Source organism: Hypanus sabinus, chromosome 15 (assembly GCF_030144855.1).
Source record: "Hypanus sabinus isolate sHypSab1 chromosome 15, sHypSab1.hap1, whole genome shotgun sequence".
Lineage (NCBI taxonomy): Eukaryota > Metazoa > Chordata > Chondrichthyes > Myliobatiformes > Dasyatidae > Hypanus > Hypanus sabinus.
The window spans coordinates 32922812-32946139 of record NC_082720.1 but is presented as its reverse complement, the minus strand read 5'-3'; the positions used below and the strand labels follow the sequence as shown (position 1 = coordinate 32946139).

Genomic DNA, 23328 nt, shown 5'->3' with positions numbered 1-23328 from the left:
TGTTGCTGCCACCAAACTACTTAAAATGCAGTCTTCCACCTACATGCTGGACAAGTTCATTGTCAGCTTGCACAGAGATCCCACAAGGTTATGGTATGCTGGCTCACTACCCAGGGTCTTGCACTGCCACTCTGTGCCCACTTTTCAGACAAAGAGAACCCTTCGCTGCTCTGTTACATCGGCACTAATGCTTCTTTGCACCATCCTCACTTGGTGACGTAAATGGCCTTACCACCCCAGAAAGATTTTGACAAACCAATTAATTCAAAACTTGTAGATGAGCAGGATTCCATCCCTTCCTTCTCTCAGAGCCACGGCTCTTCACTGAATTAGAACACAGAGCATGAAACACCCAGGCCTGCTCTCTTCTCACAGCTGCCATCAGAAAGGAGGTACAGGAGCCTGAAGTCACACACTAAATGTTTTGGTAACAGTTTCTTCCCTTCCAACATCAGATTTCTGAATAGAAAATGAACAATTTTTTACTCTCTGTTTGCACTACTTATTTTCTTATAATTTAGAGTACAAGTATATTTATGTATTGCACTAAGCTGCTGCTATAAAACAGTTCATGATATTTTGTGAGATTTAATATACTTGAATCTGATTCTGAACATTACAGCACTTAAAGGCCCTTATGCCCACAACGTTGTATCGATCTTATAACCCACTCTAAGATTAACCCTTCCCTCCTATATAGCTCTTCATTTTTATCATCCTTACGCCTATCTTCTTGGCTTCGGCTAGTCAGGGTCGGACATGGATGTTGCATCCAAGCTGTTGAATTCAGAATGTGAACCAATATACAAACCAGGGCAGTACGATATGAAGAGCAAGCTGTTGCCCATGGAGCCAGCTCCCCCTCTCCACACAGCTGATGAATCCAAATGAACAACAGAGACCAATGCAGTTTAGCACCAGTGGTGTTTCAGGAGTTACCAGTCAGCATTGAACTCAACCAAGGACTGCCTTAGGGACACCATTTTCAGATTTTTCCTTGGGGTTTACTCCTAGAGTCTTCTCCATGAATGACAACAGCCAAAGGTTTCAGATCTGAGTCTTCCTTTGCTGAGATAAGCTGCCATATGGATGAAGAACACCATTTGCCTGGAGTGACATGTGAAGGCAGGAGCTGAACTTGGTTGTCAGAGACTATTTGAGACACACAGTTGGAAGCATTTAATGGGTAGTGGGACCTGATCCCCACTACTATCCACAGCTCCCACCCTGGGCTATGGCAACTTTAAGGAACCATGTGCCTATCTGAGAGCATCTTAATTGCACTTAATGAATTTACTCCTGCCTCTACCAGCACCCCTGGCAGTGTGTTCCACACACACACTCCTCTCTGTGTAAAGAACTTACCACTGACATACAGTAAATACTCAGATGGTAAAATAGTACAATCGTGGCTGACAAGGGAAGTCAGTGCAAGTGTAAAAGTGAAAAAGAGGGCAAACAACAAAGCAAAAATTAGTGGGAAGACAAAGGATTGAGTAGCTTTTAAAAACTTACGAAGACTCCTAAAAGAATCATTAGGAGTGAAAAGGAGTGAAAAAGCCAGAGGACTGGAAAATTGCAAATGTCACTCCACTCTTTAAGAAAGGAGAAAAGCAGTAGAAAGGAAATTATTGACCAATTAGTCTGACCTCAGTGGTTGGAAAGATGTTGGAGTCAATTGGTAAGGATGAGGTTATGGAGTACTTGGTGACACAGGACAAGATAAGACAAAGTCAGCATGGTTTCCTGAAGAGCAAATCTCACCTGATGAACCTGTTGGAATTCTTTGAAGAGATTACACATAGGATGGATAAAGGGGATGCAGTGGATGTTGTATATTAGGACTTTCAATAAATCTTTGACAAGGTGCCACACATGAGGCTGCTTCCCAAGTTAACAGCCCATGGTATTACAGGAAGGTTACTGGCATGGTTAGAGCATTGGTTGATTGTTAGGGGGCCATTAGTGGGAATAAAAGGATCCTTTTCTGGTTGGCTGCCAGTAAGTAGTGATGTTCCACAGGGGTCCGTGTTGAGACGACTTCTTTTTATGCTGTATATCAATGATTCAGTTGATGGAATAGATGGCTTTGTTGCCAAGTATGTGGATGATACAAAGATTGGTGGAGGGACAGGTAGTGTTGAGGAAGCAGGTGGGCTGCACAGGAATTAGACAGATTGGGAGAATGGGCAAGAGAGTAGCAAATGAAATACAATGTTGGAAAATTTACGGTCGTGCACTTTGGTTGTAGAAATAAATGAGCAGACTATTTTCTAAATGGGCAAAAAAATCCAAAAATCTGAGATGCAAAGGGACTTGGGAGTTCTTCTGCAGAACACCCTAAGTGTTAACTTGCAGGCAGAATCGGTGGTGAGGAAGGCAAATGCAACGTTAGCGTTCATTTCAAGAGGTCTAGAATATAAGAGCAGGGATGTGATGCTGAGGCTTTATAAGGCACTGGTGATGCCTCACCTTCTTGAGTATTGTGAACAGTTCTGAGATTCTTATCTAAGAAAAGATGTACTGGTATTGGGGAGGGTTCAGAGGAGGTTCACAAGACTGATTCCGGAAATGATTCCGGCCATCGTACAAGTAATGCCAGACAGCTCTGGGTCTGCTAGAACCCAGAAGAATGATACGGGATCCCATCAAAACCGCCCAAACGCCAAAAGGCCCATACAGAGCAGATGCAAATTACTATATTGTTCTGATGTAACAACATCAATCAGATCATTTCAGTTTGGCCAATAAATCCACAAGTGAACAAACTGGTTTACAACGTTAAGCACTTCAAGGATAGTGACAGTAAGATATGTATACTGTACCTCACTAACTCAACTTTCAGCATATTACATACAAACTTTCCATAACTTGAACAACCAAAGCACACTTTAGCTTTTAATGTAATAGTAGTAAGGACATGTGTATTAAATGTATCTATCATGTAAAAGCAAAATATAAGATACTTTAAAACAGGAATTGTATTCATCTATTCATTTTATACATTCTATGTGAAATAATGGCTGGTAAAATCTTTATCTTAAACCACTCACCTATAATGTTCTTGGTTGTAGTTGTACTCATTTTCTAAATGAACTTCTTCAGAAATATAGCACAAAGTTTTTCACGATCTTTTTTTGTAGATTGGGAGATACTGCAATTACTTAGTGCAAACCTTTAGACACAAATACGGGAAAGAACACTAAGCGACAATCAAAAATGCCCACAGGAAAAAATCTATTTTTGATTTTGCTACAGATAGTTAGTAGAAGGGATTTTCTTTGAGGTTAATTTTGTAACATGCAACATATCCCGCTCCGAGGAAAATAGATCCAGCCTCTCTAGTATCCTTTCAGGAATTAAGTACTCCATCCCAGGCAACATCTTGATGAATCTCCTCTGCACTGACTGAGTTAGGCTTCCAATTGCATTCCAATTGCAGCCTAATTATTGTTGCATAAAACTCTACCATAACCTTCCTAAGTCTTGCAGCAATTTTACTTGTGAAAAAATCATGGAAACGTAAAGAAATTAAACAATTTCATTGAAGACCTGTGCCAAGAAAATATCTATGGGAATATTTTTATTATTGCCTGAAACAAATTAAGCTGTTTTCGGAAAGTGAAGTCAAATTGATTCTTTACTACTTTGTAATATGCTATATCTTTAAGGTGGAGAGGAATGCAAACTGAAGGTGCGAGCTTGATTTTCCTTATCTTAAGGACTAGTTTGACAACTGTTTAGCATAACAACTGGATCACTGCCTGAAACATTTTGACAGAAATTCATTTTTCTATGGTAACTTACATACACAATGGTGTTGTGCTACCAATAATATAAAGTTGAAATATCAAACAGTTGTGCAGTTAAATGTAGGTTTTGTGCAATTAGATTTTAATAGAGTTAGCTTCTGAAAGATTATTTCTATTCAAACTTTACCCACAAGGAGCATAAGAGAAAATAAGTTTTAACTGGATCCAAGAGACATGTTTTATTTGGGCATCATATCTATTGTTTTTATTACTGTACACAGTGAAGTATGTGCGAGAAATCAAGTGTAACAAAGTCCAGATTCACTTCCAGACATGAAGCTCTTTACACTGTGAGAGCAGATTTTGATTGATGGCTTGAGATTACAATATATATTCAAATGTACTTTTTAATCAAAATTTACTTTGCAGTGGATCTTGTACCTGTATATTGAATGGAGTCCAGAAATAATTTGCTGGTATTTCTTGTGGTTGCTCTGTTTTGGCAGTATTGTAAGTATCATGGGAGATAAGATCTGGTCATGATGCTGGAATAATGAAATCAATTGACAGCTTCATTAGCAGATTCAGTCAGAAGAAAGCTTCTCCATTTTCTTACTTAGGTTGGTAACACAGTGATTTAAAAATGCCATTTTCTTCATTAAAATTAATAGCCCAAGTAAAATGGTGGTGTTACCTGCGACTCCTGCATTTCCCTCCTAAACATCTCCTTTCTAAGTATAACTACGTGGGCGTGCCAAAGGCTTTAGATCAGGCCAGCTTTCAGTTGCAGGTAAGCAATATAAGATTTGCTCTTTGTTTGTTACTTATTGCGGAAATAACCTATTGAATTGAACAGAAGGAAAGAATCAAAAAAGAACTGAAATAACTTCCAACCTGGAGCCAGCCATACAGTTTTAGAAAACAGTGGTTAGGCTACCAGTGGGGTACTGTACGCTGTACAGTTGTTATGTTGGGAGAGGGTGCTGAGGAGATGTTGGTTGGGATGGAACATTATGAGAGTAGACTGGAGAGGCTGAGTTTGTTCTTCCTAATTAAAGTATACAGTACTTTTCGGGGCTAAGCAAAAGTAATAGAGAATTTTCCTCATAGTAGAAGAGTCAGAAACAAGAGGACAAAGGTTTAGTGTGTAGGAGATCTGGAGATTCATTTTACCCAGAAGATGGAAAGCATTGCCTGAGTAAGGGATGGAGACAGGTATTGTCATATTTAAGTAAATTCTGGATGAATTGCCAAGCATGGAAGTCTATTGGACCAAATGCTAACAAATACAATTAAGTATAGATAAGTAATAGAATGTTCTTGTGGATATTGGTAATGAAAAAGCCTGTTTTTGTGGTATACAACTCCAAGATACTTTACATATATCAATCTAGTATTCTGAATAAACAGGTGGTGTTTGCAGAGCACAGTCTACATATTGACCTTCACACACAAACATCAGGGTTGCAAAAATTTTGTACTCAACTGGCCCCGATTCTCCTTTCTGCATGTGTGCTGTACATCGTGGGCAGGCACATCTTGAACGGAATGACTGGTGTTTGGTGACATGCCAGTCATGCATGTGCACAAGTTCCAGTTCCATAAAGTCAACAGAGAATTGAACGGGATTCTGAAAGGACTTCAAACTTTCAGGTTGAGTTTCATTGCAATGTCTGTCCATTATAAATTTTACTGCAGAGAGCACATGATGTTAAATCATCAAGAAGAATCTTTTTGCTGAGATTGATGTATGCTATAGTGGAGAAAGAGGGACAAAACATAACCCACCTGGTTCACTAATGAAAGAAGTCTGCAGCCTATATTCGGGTTGGCCTCCATGTGATTCTCAAGCCACAAAATGAAAATAAAATAAATGGCAGGTGCTGAAAATCTGAAATAAAACCAAATCAAAAATAATGCATTTGACATTTGACTGCTCAGAACTTAAAAACTGCCTGAAATGTTAACTCAGTCCCTCTTTCTGTGATGCAGCCTTGGCTTGCTGAATGTTTCCAACAATTCCAGATTTATTCCAGATCCACCAATGTGGTTGACACTTGGTTGAGTTCAGAAGCAATTAGTGATGGATAATAAATGGTGGCATTGCCAGCAGCATCCCAATAGCAAGTTAAGGAAAATGTATATGTACCAGCCATCAGAATTAGATTGACACTTTGATGGAGTAAAAGAACAGTGCAGCATCATGCAGACTGTTCAGCCCACAGTGTTGCACCAAACTAATAAAGCACATGGTCCATATCCACCATTCTCCGTATATTCATTTGCCTATTGAAGAGCACCTTAAATTTCTACCATCTCTGTCTCCACTATTACCCTGGGCACTGCATTCCACGCACCCGCCACACTTTGTAAAAAAAACTTGCCCTGCATATCTCCTTTGAATTTTTCCCTCTTCACTTTAAATACATGCCCTACAGCATGAGATATTTTAACCTTAAGAAAAAGATATCGACTGTCTATCTATGCCTGATATAACTTTGGGAACATCTACCAGCTCTTTTGTCAGCCTCTGCCATTCCAGAGAAATCACCCTTATTTTTTTGAACCCCTCCATATTGGATTTTCCCTCTAATCCAGGAAGCATCCTGGTAAACATTTACCGCAACCCCTCCAAAGCCACCTCATCCTTCCTACAAAGGGGTGATTGGAATTTAATTGCAATACTCCACATGCAGCCTAACCAGAGTTTTACAACATAACTTCCTGACCCTAAACTCAACATCTCAACTAACAAAGGCATGTAAGTCATTTCTTTACTACCCCTTACTACCCCTATCAATGGCCACATTCAGAGAGTGATGGACTTGGACCCAAGATACTTGTGTACATCAATGCTGCAAAGCATCCTGCTTTACCTATACCAGGGGTCGGCAACGTTTACCACTGAACGTTTACCACGGAACCTCGGGTTGCCGACCCCTGACCTATACACTGTCCCTTTACATTTGATCTCCCAAAATGTGAGTCCTCACACTTGCCCAGATTAAACTCCATCTGCCATTTCTCTGCCCATATCTACAGCTGAAAAGAATTGCCACTAGTCTCAGTGAAGAGTGAAAAGAAGTGGTAGGATGAGCTGCAGTAGCAACACCAACATTATGTTTAGCAAATACGAGAAAATCGGCTGATGTTGGAAATTGAAAGCAATACATTCAAAATGCTGGGGGAGCTCAGCAGGCAAGTCAGCATCTATGGAAGTGATTTAAATAGTCAATGTTTTGAGCCAAGACCCTTCATTAGGACTGGGAAAAAAGATAGGAAGTCAGGGTAAAAAGATGGAGGGAGGGGAAGAGGAAGTACAAGATAGTAGGTGATAGGTGAGGGGATGAAGTAAAGAGCTGGGAAATTGATTGGTGAAAGAGATGAAGGGCTGGAGGAGGGGGAATCTGATAGGAGTAGGCAGAAGATCATGGAAGAAAGGGAAGGAGGAGGAGTACCAATGGGAGGTGAGAGAGGGAAAAGGGGAAGGGGAATGGCGAAGGAGAGAGGGGGCATTTACCAGATGTTCATGCCATCATGTTGGAGGCTTCCCAGACAGAATATAAGGTGTTGCTCCTCCAACCTGAGTGTGGCCTCATTGTGGCGATAGAGGAAGCCATGAACTGCATGTTGGAATGAGAATGAGAACTAGACTTGAAATGAGTGGCTACCGGGAGATTCTGCTTTATCTGGCTGCTCAACGAAGCGGTCTCCCACGTCCACAGTAGACGGGATAATTTTGAAAACATCGGTTTCACATAAAAATGATAGGCATACACACCAGGTGTTTTTGAAAATACCTCCATCCACATTAAAACAGGTATTTGGGCAAATCTCCTCCTACTGGGCATGCTCAGAAAACAAGCAACATGTTTGGTGTCAAATCTCGCCGTGAAAGATGGTGCATGTTTGTCTAGTTACAGACTAGAAAAGCTTAAACGATGGACAGCTGTTGGCTCTCATGCACAAGGACTTAAAACTGAAAAAAACAAACACTGGAGCATATGGAGGCAACTGACAGGGAGTTCACAGACAGTATGACCTGGCTGATGACGAACATTGAAAAACTGACTAACTCTGTTGCAGAGGGATTTACAATGATGAGGAATATGATGGCTCCCCCCTAGTACTTTTCATTGCCAGAATACCAGCCTCACAGCTACTACAATACCTAAACATACAGGCACACAGACACAAGGTGGCCCCACTAACATCTTCCCCACTCCCACAGAGAGGTCACCCTGGAAAGATTTCCTACAGCCATAGTCTCTTCACCGATGAAAGGGACAACAACTACAGCTAAATGCAATAAGGCTTGTTACTGGGCAAAAGTGAAATTTGTTGTTACCTCATTCGCCTTTACTTCTGCCATGACTTTCTGTATTATTTTGCTGTATTGAACATGTGCAATAAAACGAGTTACGGGGCAAAAGTTATTTTATTTTTACCTGAGTAAAAGTGAAATTTACAATTTTCCTTTTTTGGCCTTAACATTTTCATGTCTATGCCAAACATAAGCTACTACTTAAAAATGACATTTTGGAAGTAGTGACAATTACATCTATTGAATGTCTGCACAAGCAATACATTAATAAAGCACCTTGTTAAATGTATAAAACATGTCTGCATCAGTGTTATCTTGTATTTCCATACAATGTTACATTAGGCTGTTACACATCTATTGTCAGAGAAGTACTTGCATAAATAGGTAAACCACCTTCATAAAAGCAAGGACAAAAAACAGGGCAAAGTGAGTATACTTTAAGTTATGGGTCAAAGTATTTGGTGAGTACATTTCTAGCTCTTCTGCCTTCAATCTCTTTGCTGTCTGTTCTGAAATTGTTAGGTTGTGTGGGGGGTTGAAATTCTCTGTCATACTGCAAAGCTGCAGTAACATTCTGCTTAGGGACAGACTCCTGAAGCCGTCCGCCATTGTTGTTGTGGTGTTGGAGGTTCCGTTCAAGGAAACAATGAAATGCTGCGCTGCCGCTACCACCTGTTCCAGCACGTCATGACAGCGTTTTTAAAAGGCTTCGGTTACCCAATACACACTAAACTGCTCAATCGGCATTTTCAGATTTATACACTCTGGAGAGTGTTTTAGAAAGGATCTGTTTTTGGGGGAGGAAGACGCCGTTTCAGTGTGGACAGAGGGTCAAAATAAAGAGAAAAAGCTTCAGCTATGGGTTTATCTGGTACATACAGGAGACCCCATGGGGAGCACTGGGTACAGTAGATGACCCCCAACAGACTCACAGGTGAAGTATCGTCTCACCTGGAAGGACTGTTTGGGGCCCTGGATGGTCATAAGGGAGCAGGTGTTAAGGCAGGTGTGGCGCTTGTTCCACTTGCAAGGGTAAGTACCAGGAAGGAGATGAATGGGGAGGTACGAGTGGACAAGGGAGTCACGTAGTGAATGATTCCTGAGGAAAGCAGAAAGTGGTGGGGGGGCAGGGAAAGACATGCTTGGTGGTGGGTTGCTGTTGGAGATGGCAGAAGTGACAGAGAGGTATGTACTGCACGCAGAGGCTACTATGGTGGTAGGGGAGGACAAGACATACCCTGTCCGTGGTGTGGCGGAGGGAGGATGGGATGAGTGCAGACATGTGCAAAATGGAAGAGATGCAGGTGGGGCAGCATTGATGGTGGAGGAAAGCCCTTTTCCCCCTTGCTTTGAAAAAGGAGGACATCTCCTTCATCTGGAATGAAAAGCCTCATCCAGAGAGCAACTACAGTGGAGACGGGGGAATTGAGAGAAGGTGATGGCATTTTTACAAATGACATGATGGGAAGAGCTGTATTCCAGGTGGCTGTGAGAATCAGTGGGTTTATAAAAGATATCAATAGGTAGACTGTCTCTGGAGATAGAAATAGAGAGATCAAGAAACGGGAGGGAGGTGTCAGAAATGGACTAAGTAAATTGGAGGGTAGGGCAGAAGTTGGAGGCAAAGTTGATTATGTCAATGAGCTCAGTATAGGTGCAGGAAGCAGCACTAATGCAGTTGTCAATGTAGCGTAGGAAGAGTTGGGGAGTGATACCGGTGTAGGCTTGGAACATGGACTGTTCCACGTAGCTGACAGAAAGGCAGGCATAGTTGGGACCCATGTGAGTAACCATGGTTTGAATGAATTATGTTTTTAGAGCAGGTTTTCAAAAATTTGGAGAGATATTGAAGGAAATCAGAATGCCACATCCCACATGTACTATCATGGTGCTCAAAGACTTTGTTGTCAATGGAGAGAGTAACTTGACGCACTAATGGTTTGGGAAGTTTGTGCTTTAGATCCTGTTATAGAAACAGGAAAGGGCTTGAAGTAGAAATTTATTTATTTCAGACAATAGTTGCTTCTCACTAAATGCAATTAGGTACTCTCTTGATCGTTCCTGCAGCATATCAAGCTGATTCCAAGTCTTCCATGCCTGACGTGCTTATGCACAGGGACACCTAGATCTGCTCAATGGCATTCATGCACATTTTGACATCACTACCCACTAAATATTATTGCTAATGTTTGGTCCCTGAATACTACTCATCACTTCTGTCAATATGCGTGCGACTTGCTTCAGCCCAACTTAAAGGAGACCAATCTGATCAATCTCATCTCTGAAGACCAGCTTATGAGCTAATTTAGTTATACAATCCTTTCAAAAAATTTATTCCATCATATACACCCTAATGTTTTTTCATCATGAATCTTACCAATGCCCACTATATTGTGGACTGATAAAGGAGAAAGTAATGTGGTCTCAGTGCTAAATAATGTCTTTATCATTGAAGCTTGGGTTGGTTTATAAGGTACAATGTCAGATTGAAACTTCTGGTTTGACCTATAATAATTGCAGTGCTCCCATTCATACTAAATTAATAAAAGTACCCAAAGATTTGGTGTCGTCTCCTTACATGTGTTCACAAAATAAAATTTACAAAAATTCAGAATCTGTTTGATCTTTTGCCTTGGCCATCTCATTTATTGTGCCGACTCACTTTCATGGACTCTTCATCTCAAGTTCTCGGTATTTATTATGTATTTACTTATTATTATTCTTTCTTTCATTATGTATTTGCTGAGTTTGATGTCTTCTGCACCGTGGTTGGATGTCCAAGTTGGGTCATCTTTCATTGATTCTGTTGTGGTTATTATTCTTTAGCTTTATTGAGTATACCTACAAGAAAATGAATCTCAGGGTTGTATTTAATAACATACAGGTAGATGTACTTTAATAATAAATTTACTGTGAACTTCGAAGTTTGATATTTACAAGGCTGATATGGAAGCTGACAGCTGTAATTTCTGATTATTCCAGTGTGATTCCCTACTGAGTAATGGCTTTGACCTTGAGTGACTTGTAAACAATCAGTAAGTGTTTTCATATTGCAAATGCAAAGTCTCCCTAATGCTGATATAAAATACTGTCTCCCTTTTCAATTTCCATTCTGATGAATGGAGCAGAAGCATTCTTACACCTGACCGGAAGATCACAGGATAATAAAAGGTTATCTGATTCATTATTGCGTCAAGGATCCTTGTTAGATAATCAGGATTAATACAGCTGTTTGTTTGCTGTGAGGCTGCCTGCTTGGCCAGAGAGCATGTGCACATATCATCTGAGTTTCTGTTAGACATCAGTCATACTCCCCATTGGCCTAAAATATCTTACATGCAATTTGTATTGTCATAAACCTCTACTACAATTCTTTTAAGCTTACCGATCTCAAAAAAAACATTCATATGAAAGAGATGATTAATAGCTGGCCAGTTCTGTTTTACCTCTCCTGACAGTCAACAAACTATTGTCCATAAATAGCATATGTTTATCAGGTGAATTCTGATAGCTCACATTTGTCCAAATAGCAAAGGAAGAAATTATTCATAATCAAGGATATTTGGAAAGGTTAAATAGTTGTTTCATAATCATGGTAGCAGATGACCTAGCTGGCAACATTAATAAGTTCTTCAGTTCTGTCTTGACAATTTCCAAAGCAAATCTCTTAAGTGGCCAACAGCTGCATTTGGAGACATAGGTAAATGTCGAGGCATTAATCAGGAGCAAAAATTAAACTGAAGGCTGGAAGCTGATGAAGTCACATAAGGAATTCACTAACCATGAGTTTAGCTTGCAACCTCCCTTACTTCTCAGATGCCATTATCTACCGTGTTTTGTGCCTCTGTTTATCACTTTACATCCTTCTGTTTACGTTTTCAACTTTCACTTAAATTGCTGGCCCTCTTTCAAACATCTGGGAGTTAAAAAAACATGGAAAACTCAGCAAAATTATTACCGCACTACAAAAACTCTATTACAGTGCAAGTTGCAAAAAAAATTAAAACAGTTAAAATGAATTTGTTCCCATTTTATCCTTATTTTTTCCTTACATAAATTTTCTAAGAGTGAACTTTATTCTATATGTCTGATTTTGGGTGAATTCTCTAAGGGTGAATTTCCTTAACTAGAATGGCCGTAATATGGGAGTCAAAGATAAAGATAAAGCGGTTAGCTTTACTTGTCACATGTACATCGAAACATGGAAACATATTGTACATTGATATATTGATTACATTGTGGATAAGCATTCCAGAGACCTAGATTTATGGTGCTATGATTTCAATTTCACCATAAAATCTGAGCATTTTAAATTGTTCCTGAAATAAATTCTGGCACAAAACTAGTATCTTTAATGGTGACAATAAAATACATTATTCCTAAATCTGACTACTATGTGAAAGTAAACTTACTGCAATGTGGTTGACTCATTACTGCTTGAAATAATAAAGCAAGCCATTCACTTGAAAGACATTTCAGGTTAGGTATTAAATACAGTGACGCAACGTACTTCTTGTGAGAAGAACAGAAAAATCTTCCTCCAAATGTGATTTCAGGGCAATTAACAAAAACAATATAAACAAAATTTCCAAATACTATCAGGTGAATGAAAGTTTTTCCAGCAAATACCCTACTAAAATGCATTTTATCATTCTTGAACAGTCAGTGTCATGCAGTGAAATATATAAATCTCCCTATGCTTAATGAGATAAACTAATGCAAGTCCTGATTTCTCATTTCCATCACATGAATACAGTGTAGGATTTTTCAATGGTGTTGTATTGATATTCATGTATATTTTATGGAGCTGGGTTTGCAAAGAAGTTAATTAAACAGCATTGAAATCTCCCCCAATCTTATTGGTTTAGGAGCATTTGGGCATTCCTGAGATAACATTACTAATGTAAGAAAGTCAAAGTATGTATGATCTTTTTAAAGAAAAATTCAGGATTCATAACATTACAATAAAATAATTCCGTCAACTCTAATTCCTTTTCCAGTAGTGTACTGAAGAAAAGCTGTATTAAGATTAATATGGCAGGGAGACTAGCGAAATATGATACAGCTTTTATATTCCATCTGTCTACTAGCTCCTGCAGTTGTATGTTTGATAAATGCACTCTGTAGATAATGACGGATTTCTTCTTCAGTGCTGTCCAGTTAGCTGGTCATTTCTTAGGTAACAGTAGTGATGCTACTCTTCTCAGGGAAGAGAAAGTGAAGACTGGCTATAATTCCCATTCATGTTCTTGTCCTGGGATGGGACTAACCCTGGAAGCAGCATACACAGAGGTTGGCCAAGGACCAGGTGGAATTGTAATCTACTCAAAATTAAATATCTTACCAGGACTCAATGCTGTATTTTCTATGTTAGGGCAACCAGTGACATAGATTTAGCAGAATAGAGTGCTACCTACTTGGTAGTGCCTCCAGCAAATATTTTGGGTCAGTTTAATTAAAACTTTTAGAGAAACCATCAGGAAGCATTGTTTTCTGCAATTTGGAGCTCAGCTCTTGGAAGGGGTACAATGTGAATTGGCTACTGCTACATGAGATATATAGAACAGTTTAATGGAATAAAATTGGACTTAAATGCCTCTTGAAATTGCTACAGGAATTGTTCAATTTTTCCACATGTCTGCATCAGTGATTTAAATGCATTTTCACAGTTGGTATTCTGTAGCAACACTGTTGCTAGGGAATAACAACATGTGTGGTGTCATGAATTACATTCATTATTGCAGATTTACTTTGAAATATTACATTTCATTATCCCTTCTGAATCCTTTCTAAATGTTTGCACTTCTATAGTCTCGTAGAATAGTTTGTATCAAAATGTTGTTGAAATGGTGTGGTTATGTGATTATGAAAATTATGGTGAGTTCAGAGTGAAATTCTGGTCTTCCAGATACAACTGTTACTTCAGCAATATTTTACAAGATATTTAGAATTAATCAGAGGGGTTCATCTGGACTTTATGATAATGTAATTTGGAAAATAACAGATTGCCTGCTATTGGTTGTTTCCCCTGGTGAGGGATTCTGGAGGCATCAAAGTAAGAAGTGGGGCTATTTATAATTGAAATGAGAAATTTATTTACTCAAAAGTCAAAAATCTTTGGAATTGTGTACCCCAGAAAAGTTTGATGGTTCTGTCAGTGATTGTGTTCAAAACCGAAATGGTAGATTTCTGAATTTGAGGAGTCAAGGATTATTGTGATAAGGCAGGAGGTGGAAGATCTGAGCTGTGATATCAAATGGTAGAGTGAGTTCACAGAACCTAATGAGCTATTCATCCACATATTTTATATGTTGTGATGTCCTTCAATCTCCTGATAATAATTTTGCTTCATATAAATATTCTCACTTTATCAGGGAGGTTATTTTTCTACACAAACTCAAATTTTAGGGAAATTTCCTTCACAGTGCCTCTCACATTTGTAATCACTAGCACATAGGAGGACAAACAGGTAAACAAGAATGCCATCACCTTAAAGTAGCGTATTGGCATTATATTTCAAATACACTCCATGGCCACTTTATTAGGTACATCTGCCCGTTAATGCAAATACCTAATCAACCAATCTTGTGGCAGCAACTCAATACACAAAACATGCAGACATAGCTAAAAGGTTGAGTTGTTGTTCAGACTAAACATCAAAATGTGAAAGAAATGTCATCTAAATACCTTTAATGGTGAAATGATTGTTGGTGCCAGATGGGGTGGTTTGAGTATCTCAGGAATGTTGTATCTCCTGGGATTTGCATACTCAACAATCTCTAGAATTTACAGAGCAAAATGCGAAAAACAAAAAAAGACATCCAGTGAGCAGCAGTTCTGCGGGCAACAATGCCTTGTTAAAGAGAGAGGTCAGAGGAGAATGGCTAGATTGTTTCCAGCTGACAGGATGGCAATAGAAACTCAAATAACTGCACGTTACAACAGCAGTGTGCAGAAAAGGCACAACAATATTGAACCTTGACGTGGATGAGCAAAGGGCACGAACATACATCTGGTGGCCACTTGATTAGGTATAGGAGACAACTGAGTGTATATTGCCATCATTTCATCATTACAGTCAAAATCATGGAACTCTCTGACAAATAACACTTGCGTACCTTCCAGACATAAAATGCAGCAATACAAGAAAGGACCTCCTCATCACATTCTCAATTTCATTTGCAAATGAAAAATAAATGCTGCCTTACAGTCAATATTGGCATTCAGTAAACAAATAAAAATAGGGCAAAAGTTAAGAGTGGAAACCAAATTAATACTACTTCTAATAAATAACCTTCAAATAATTAATTTCTGCCTGAAATCTACCAGCAACATTTTTCATTGCCTACTAATTCAACTCTTCAAAATATATTGAGTAATTATTAGTTGCTTGCCATTTATAGCAAAATCTGTTGCAGTAGTCAAGAATCAGACAATATTTGAATCTGCTTGTATACACAAGTGCTTAAATTATTGCTTGCCAGTTTCAAATAGAAGACAAATGTATCTTCTGAGTTGGAGACAGTCAGTATTAATGTAAGGAATCTTCCAGTGCTGATTCAGCAGAACAGGAGTAAAAGATTCGGTCTTCCAAATGGTGCAACTAAATCACAGAGCTGTATTTTATTAACAGAAAAGGAAACCAAAAACAAGCAAATGGTTTTCATTAGTCCTGCTTGTGACCTGTGAATTGGCATAGATAGGATCTGAATAAGGTCCTTCATAAGTCAGTTAAAACCATATCATTTTTCTCTTCTAGTGAAAGCCCAAACAAAAAAAAAAGCTATGATCTAAAAAGGTGGAAAATAAATTCCCTATAATTAGTTTTTTTTTAATTAGGTAAAGGCTGCAAATATGTTTCCTCTGCCTGTTATTTTTTAAGATGGTTTTGCAATATCTGAAATATTGCAAAACTATCTTAAAAGATAGATTTCCAAATGGAAAACTCAATATGACAATGTGCTTTCACCTGGACACCATAAATGTTTTATTTCCTGATACTGATCATGAACATGTTGCATATAAAATAATTAATGATTTCCACAATCCAACAAGCTAATTATATTAAAATTCCCAGTTGCATACAGAGTGACAGAAGAGGTTCTTTACAGTCTGCATGTTCAACTGCTGCTGATCTTTACCATGGAATAGGATTTAATACAAGCTCATTGATTGAATATGGAAATGTTGTCATTAATTTAATGGCATTAAAAGGATGATGCCAGCTTGATTAGAATTACTAAGGACAATGTTCCTGTGTTTTAGGCCTTAAATTTTACCATGTCAATTGATGTGAATACTGAGACATATAGAATACATACACAACACTGGAAGAACTCAGCAGGTCAGGCAGCATCCGTGAGAAAAGAGTAGCCAACGTTTCGAGCCAAGACCCTTCATCAGGAATGGGGAGGGAAGAGAGCGCCGAAGCCCAGTAATAGAGATAGGGGAGGGGCTAGGGCCTAGAGGCGCCAGGTGGAAAACCAATCAGAGGAAAGATAAAGGAGGGGATAAGCATGAAAGAACTGTAGAGATAAAGAAGCAGAAAGTTGAAAGGGGAGAGAGGCAGAGGGACCTGGGATAGGGGAAGGGGAAGGGGAAGGGGGAGGGGTGGGGGAGGGTATTACTAGAAATTGGAGAATTCAATGTTCATACCACCAGGCTGGAGGCTACCCAGACGGTAGATGAGGTGTTTCTCCTCCATCCTGAGTTTAGCCTCATCATGGCAGTAAAGGAGGCCATGTATGGACATATCTAGATGGGAATGAGAGTTGAAGTTGAAGTGGGTGGCAACCGGGAGGTCCTGTCTATTGTGACGGACGCAGCGTAGGTGCTTGGTGAAACGGTCCCCCAATCTGCGTCGGGTCTCGCCGATGTACAGGAGGACGCACCGAGAGCACCGGATGCAATAGACAACTCCAGCAGACTCGCAGGTGAAGTGTTGCCTCACCTGGAAGGACAATCCGGGGCCCGGAATGGTGGTAAGGGGGGAGGTGTGGGGACAGGTGTAGCATTTGCGCTTGCAGGGTTAAGTGCCAGGTGGGAGTTCTGTGGGGAGGGACGTGTGGACCAGGTAGTCGCGGAGGGAACGATCCCTGCGAAAAGCTGAGGGGGCAGAGAGGGAAAGATGTGCTTGGTGGTGGGATCCTGTTTTAGGTGGCGGAGGTTGTGGAGGATAATATGCTGGATCCAGAGGCTGGTGGGGTGGTAGGTGAGGACAAGGGGAACCCTGTCCCTGTTGTGGTGACGGGAGGATGGGTTAAGGGCTGAAGTGCGGGAAGTGGAGGAGATGCGGGTAAGGGCATCTTTGATGACGCCAGAAGGGAAACCACAATCCTGAAAGAAAGAGGACGTTTGAGAAGTCCTGGAATGGAAAGCCTCATCCTGGGAGCAGATGTGGCGGAGACCGAGGAACTGGGAATAGGGATTGGCATTTTTGCATTGGGCAGGGTGGGAAGAAATATAGTCAAGATAGTTATGGGAGTCAGTGGGTTTGTAGAAGATGTCAGTGAATAGTCTTGTACTGAGACATATATACAGTTTTTGTTCATAATTGCATTATACACAGGCAGACGGTGGGAACTCATGTTACTTAGACAATGTATTGCATCATATTCTTGTGATCAAATAGTGACCAATCCTTCTGATTTTCACTCTTTAAAGTAGATGTACAAGTAGGTATGCACTGCACTAACAATGTTGAAAGTAAAGAGAAAAAAGACAGAGAGATTTAAGCATTTAGATTTTCATAATCTTCTGAACTGTTATTTTCAACTTTTTTTTTTGCTGCCAGCCATCATGACAGACTCTTACAGATTTCCAAATGGAAAGCTCTTTAATCCAGGTGATATAAAGTAAAGGAAGAAGATTATTGAGGAGATGCCAGCAGGGTCAGGTTACTTAAGTGATAAAAAATTGCCCAAGTGAATAGAGGTGGTCACCACTCATTTTGCTAATAAGTGCAAAACAAATCTTCATCACTCAGTAAAAATTGTAGAAAGGCATTGTTATTTATGCTGGCTGATTATATGGAAGCCCCCTAAACAACATGGTACTGTGTTAGAGGTAAGCAATGTTATCATCATCCACTAAGGCCTGAACGACACTTACCAGATGTCACTTGTTAATTGGCTTTCCCTGTTTTGAGGGGCTCTGAAGAGAGCTAGGAGCAAGTCTGTATTATATATTGCAAGCACACTGAAATTGCATCACAGGGCTAGTACATTAGGCGACGTCACACATCAGCTGCAGCAGGAAACTGAACCCCCTGATGCCCTCCCTTCAGGTAAGCACAGCCAGAGCAGGATGGGGTTGCTCGTATGAGATGACACAAATGGAAGGCCTCCTCACAGCTATTTACACCATTGCCACATCGAGATTAGCAGCTATCATGTGTTACTTACTCTTCAAATGTCTATACATGTTTCAGCTGCTTCTCCAGAATATTCCACCTGGTTCAAACTTATATTACATTTTGTTAATCCTATTGCTTAATCCATATCCAAAAATAAAGTTTCTGAAATGCTGTTAAATGTTTTCGAATGGCATCATACTTTTTAAAATCCATTCTATCCCTTTTAAATCAATCTATATGTTGTTTACATACTCAATGTGTGCCTCAATGTAGACACACCTTTAACCTATGAACAATTAGGTTTTGACTCAGGAAGTTTAAGGCTGCTAAGAAAACTGACTGCCCTTCTGAGAGGAGCATCATTTCTTAACAATTTACAACTGACTCACACAAGTAGGTGATAATTGTTGCCACTGGCTTTATGCCTCTGCGAGTTCTTGATTGTGATTTGAATTGACCTTTCTAGGCTGTAATTAGCTCTGGGTTTTTTTTAAATATTCAGTTCTCATTGACTATGTACAAGTAACTGTGTGCTGTTTAGTCTTTAGAGGAGTGCACAACAAATGATTCCAGGCAGTTGCCTGTAGTGAAGTTTATGGTTTCTCTTCATTTCAGCACATGATCAAGAAGTCATTATTACTTCACACTTCATATCAAATTAGATGTGCTATCTGAGTTTATAAACTGAAAAATATTTTAAAATTAAATTGATGCAATTATTGGTCTTGTAATTTTTTCACCACTTTAACATAGGGAAAATTACATTTAGTTAACAATTGAAGCTTCTTCATTAACTTTTAGAGTTGCTCCTTTGCTCATGACGTACAAGCCATAATAATACCATATAGTTTATTTCATGGTTTATTGGATGATCTCATTCAACCCAATACATCTGTCCTCTCACCATATCATTTGATGCCACAACCAATCAGAAATCTATCAACTTCTACTTTGAATATACTCATGGACTTGGCTGCACTGCAGTCTGTGGCAGAGCATTCCACAGTTTCACTACTCTTTGGCTAAAAAAAAAATTCCTCCTTACTTCTCTTCTAAAACGTCACCCCTCAATTTTGAGGCTGTGCTTCTAGTTCTGGATATGCTCACCAGAGGAAACAGCCTCTCCACATTCACCTTATCTACTTCTTTCAACATTTGCTAGGTTTCCATCAGTTCCTCACTCACTGTTTTAAATTCCAGTGAGTACAGACCCAAAGCTGCAAATGTTCCTAATATGTTAACTCCTCCATTCCCAGAATTGTCCTCGTGAACCTCCTCCGGACTGTCTCCAATGACAGCATATCTTTTCTGAAATAAGGGGCCCACAAATATTGACAATATTCCAAGTGTGGCATGACTAGTGTCTTATAAAGCCTCAGCATTATCCCCTTGTGTTTACATTCTAACTATTAGCAACAGTTTAATACTTACTTAACCTTGGCTAAGAAAGGTAAAATTGCAACTGAAAAACATTTCTTTTATCTGCCAAAAGATTTTGCTTATGTTGAAGAGTTTGTCAAGTATATGGTTCAGTGAAGAATAGGCATATATATTGTTTTGACTGTTTAAGTAAAAGATAATTATTTCAAAATTAATTCAAGCATTTTATATCATTCAACATATTTGATTTCTTACAAACACAAATAGTTCATTTGCATTTATTTCCAGTATTTCTTCCCAAGGCTAAAGTGTGCTTGACCAAGGCTCACAGCTTAAGAATAAGCAGTAGGATTGTAATTAGGAATATTGAATATTGCAGCACAGGAACAGGCCTGTCGACCCACCAGTTCTGTCCTGAACTCCATTCCAATTTAAACTAATCTTCTCTGTCTTTATCAATCCATTGAATGCATGTTCATATGCCTGCCTGAATCCCTTTTAAACACTGATGTCGTATATGCTTCTACCACCTCCCCTGGTAGTGGGTTCCAGGCATTCTACTTCTTTTCTTTAAAAATATCTCACCCACAAAAATCTCCTGTAAATTTTCCCTCTCATCATACATCTATACCCAGTAGTGTTTGGTCTTTCCATCCTGGAGAAAAGGACTCTAAACTCTCTATGCTATCTTCCCTCACATATTTTTACAAGCTTGTTAGGTCTGCCCTCAGCCTCTGATGATCCATGGAAAATAATCCACCTTTATCTATTCCCTCCTTATACCTAATACTCTCAAATCCAGGCAATATTCTGGTGAACTTCTTTTACAGCCTCACCAAAGCCTTACTAATATTCTTGAAATTCAACAACCAGTACTGTACAAAGCATGCCTAACCAAAGTTTTGTGCTGCTGCAACATAGTTTACCAACTCTTTCACTCAATGCCCCAATCAATAAAGGCAAGTATATCCAATCCTGCCTTTACCACCATATCTACAGGTGTGGCCACTTTCAGAAAGCTGTGGATTTGTATCCCAAGATTCCTTTGTACATCAGTGCTCATAAGGGTCCTGCCATTTACTGTATACTCTTCTTCTGCATTTGACCTCCCAACGTGCAACACCTCATACTTATCCAGATTAAACTTCAGAGGAGAATCGAATGTGCCTTTTGTAGAATAGTGACTCCTTGGAATCCTGTATCCCGGAGGCCTGTGGAAACTCAGTCGTTGAGTTCACTCGAAACAGAGAAAAAAAGGTTTTTGGGTGTTAAGGAAATCAAAGATTACGGTGATTGTGCAGAAAAATTGACTGGGGTAAATCGGCTATAATTTTGATGAAAGATGGAGCAATTTGAAAGATCAAATACGCTTCCCCTGCTCCTATTTCTTTAATAATCTAGCAGGAGACATTAGAAAAAGCGGACCACAAAGCTATTGTGATTGTTCTGGCAGTGTCAACATGGAGAAAACACTAAAATGTGTCAGGAGTTTGGGGGAAAGGTTGGGGGAGGGCTGGAGAGTGGTGACTTCATTTCTTGATCATAACCTAACAATCTTAACTGTGATTTTCTATGTGATTTTCTCAATGGATTACTAATTTTTGACTTAAACAACAAGCCCTTCATATTCAGTATTTCATTATAAAATACAAGAAAATGTTTGAATAATGAAAAACAAGCAACATTTTAGGGATGTGTATATTTATTGTAGAGTTCTTCAGTAGAAGCAAAGTATGCAGTTCTATATAAATATGGAGGAGCTTAGAAAGAATTATTACTTGCATTTTGCTGGTGTCTATAATTTTGCTCCAGTATTGTCAGATGCAAATATATGGAGAATATTAATCTATTTGTGATATTTAGCAGTTGTGATTCATGTGCTTAAACCCTTCCAATTCAGTAGTTTGAATATCCTGCCCATTTATCATCTCTTTTATACCATTATAGTGATTGTATCACAATAATAAAGGATTTGAAAGATACTCAATTGCTAGTGCTAAACACAAGTTGGAAATTCAAACAGCTGTTATACTCGCCCCTCCATATTGAAATCAATGGGGTTGATTACAATGGACCCAGCCCTCTTTTCATAGTCACCATGCACACTCATCCCTGCTGTGCACTCACCTTTTGTAACTCTGGGTCGACTGCCCTCGCCGTGTGTATGTACAAAGCTAGGCAGCGAGTTAAAAACCTTCTCAAAATTCAACCAAGATAGAAGCTTTCTTCAGGATTTTTAAATGAGATTTTACTTGTGAAACTGCAGAAAGTTAAGAAAAAATGCTTATTAAATTTAATACAGATTCATCATGTGACTGGATATTCTAATACTGTCAGCTATTCTCACAGTGTTATCTAAGGTAATACACAAATGTAACACCCCATAACTCTGTTGAGTGAATGAGTAAACTTGTGGTACAATGACCACTTAATGAAAAACAACAACCATAATACTTCCTTAAAAATATATCTACTAAATGTTTACCAATATTAACAAAACCTTAAGACTCACAGATATTGCTGTTTCAAGGGCAAATAAAGAGGGGATGGAAATGATTGTCTTTCCACCATGTGCTTCAAATTTAATCCAAATTACCCCGCACAGGAAATGATATTAAAAAACAGCTTTCGTACAGAAGGCGATGTTCATATAAAATGATTTGCATACAACTGCACCTCTAGAGGCCAGAACACTCCCTGCATGGCATCCATAGAATGTTAAACTTAACTTCTAAAACTAAAACCCAAATGCTAATTTCATTAAGTCTTTGGCAAAAGAAAGATAGTCTCAGAGAATGGACTTCAAAACAGTCTTATGGCATTGTCTTTAGCCATCCTCACTTCAAAAATACCAATGTGGATAATGTTTCTTGGTGGGGATCCTGCCAGTTAGCCATGTGGAGAAGGTGGACCAATTAGCTTGGAGCCCTCTTGCAGCATGATCCGCCAGGTTGCCATCAGTAAGTAGGAACATGGTTCCATTGGCTCTTCTGTGCTGGGTGCTTTATACATTGGATCCTGTTACGCACGTAAACATAGAATCTCCTTGTTTCATTATATACAATGAACAATCAAGAACGATTTTGTTTTCAGTGAAAAACTTGTTATCATCTACCTCTCTGTCCAGCTCCTCAGTCACCTTCACTGCCATTTCGACTGCGAGAGTGGCAGCACCAAGTTCAAGGCTTGTTATGATGAGATCTGGTTTGGGAGCAAGCTTTCTCTTGAATCCAACTTCACAGTACCCAGCAGCATCTGTGACTTCAGCAGTAATTGCTGTAGTCGACGCATCATGGAAGATGCAGAACCTTTTGTTTTAAGTTGTAGATAGCAAAGTTGTTATGTAGGTTTTTGGAATCCACAAATCTTTAAAACCCTGATGGGAAGAATACCATTGCTGTCGTTGCTTATGTTTCTCATTAGGGAGTGGAACATCCCATCCACAAATGCCAGAGGTCAACTCCGTTAACGTGAAAGATCTCTAGATACTGACTGGAGCAACAAATTGAAGAGGATCA

At 39.3% G+C, this 23328-nt stretch overlaps 1 protein-coding gene across 3 annotated transcripts in view; it reads left to right on the top strand.

Moving 5' to 3' along the window:
- The window catches only part of ablim3 (actin binding LIM protein family, member 3), a 305340-nt gene that overhangs the window by 193292 nt on the left and 88720 nt on the right, over positions 1-23328 (top strand). The gene's annotated exons all lie outside the window — the stretch shown is intronic.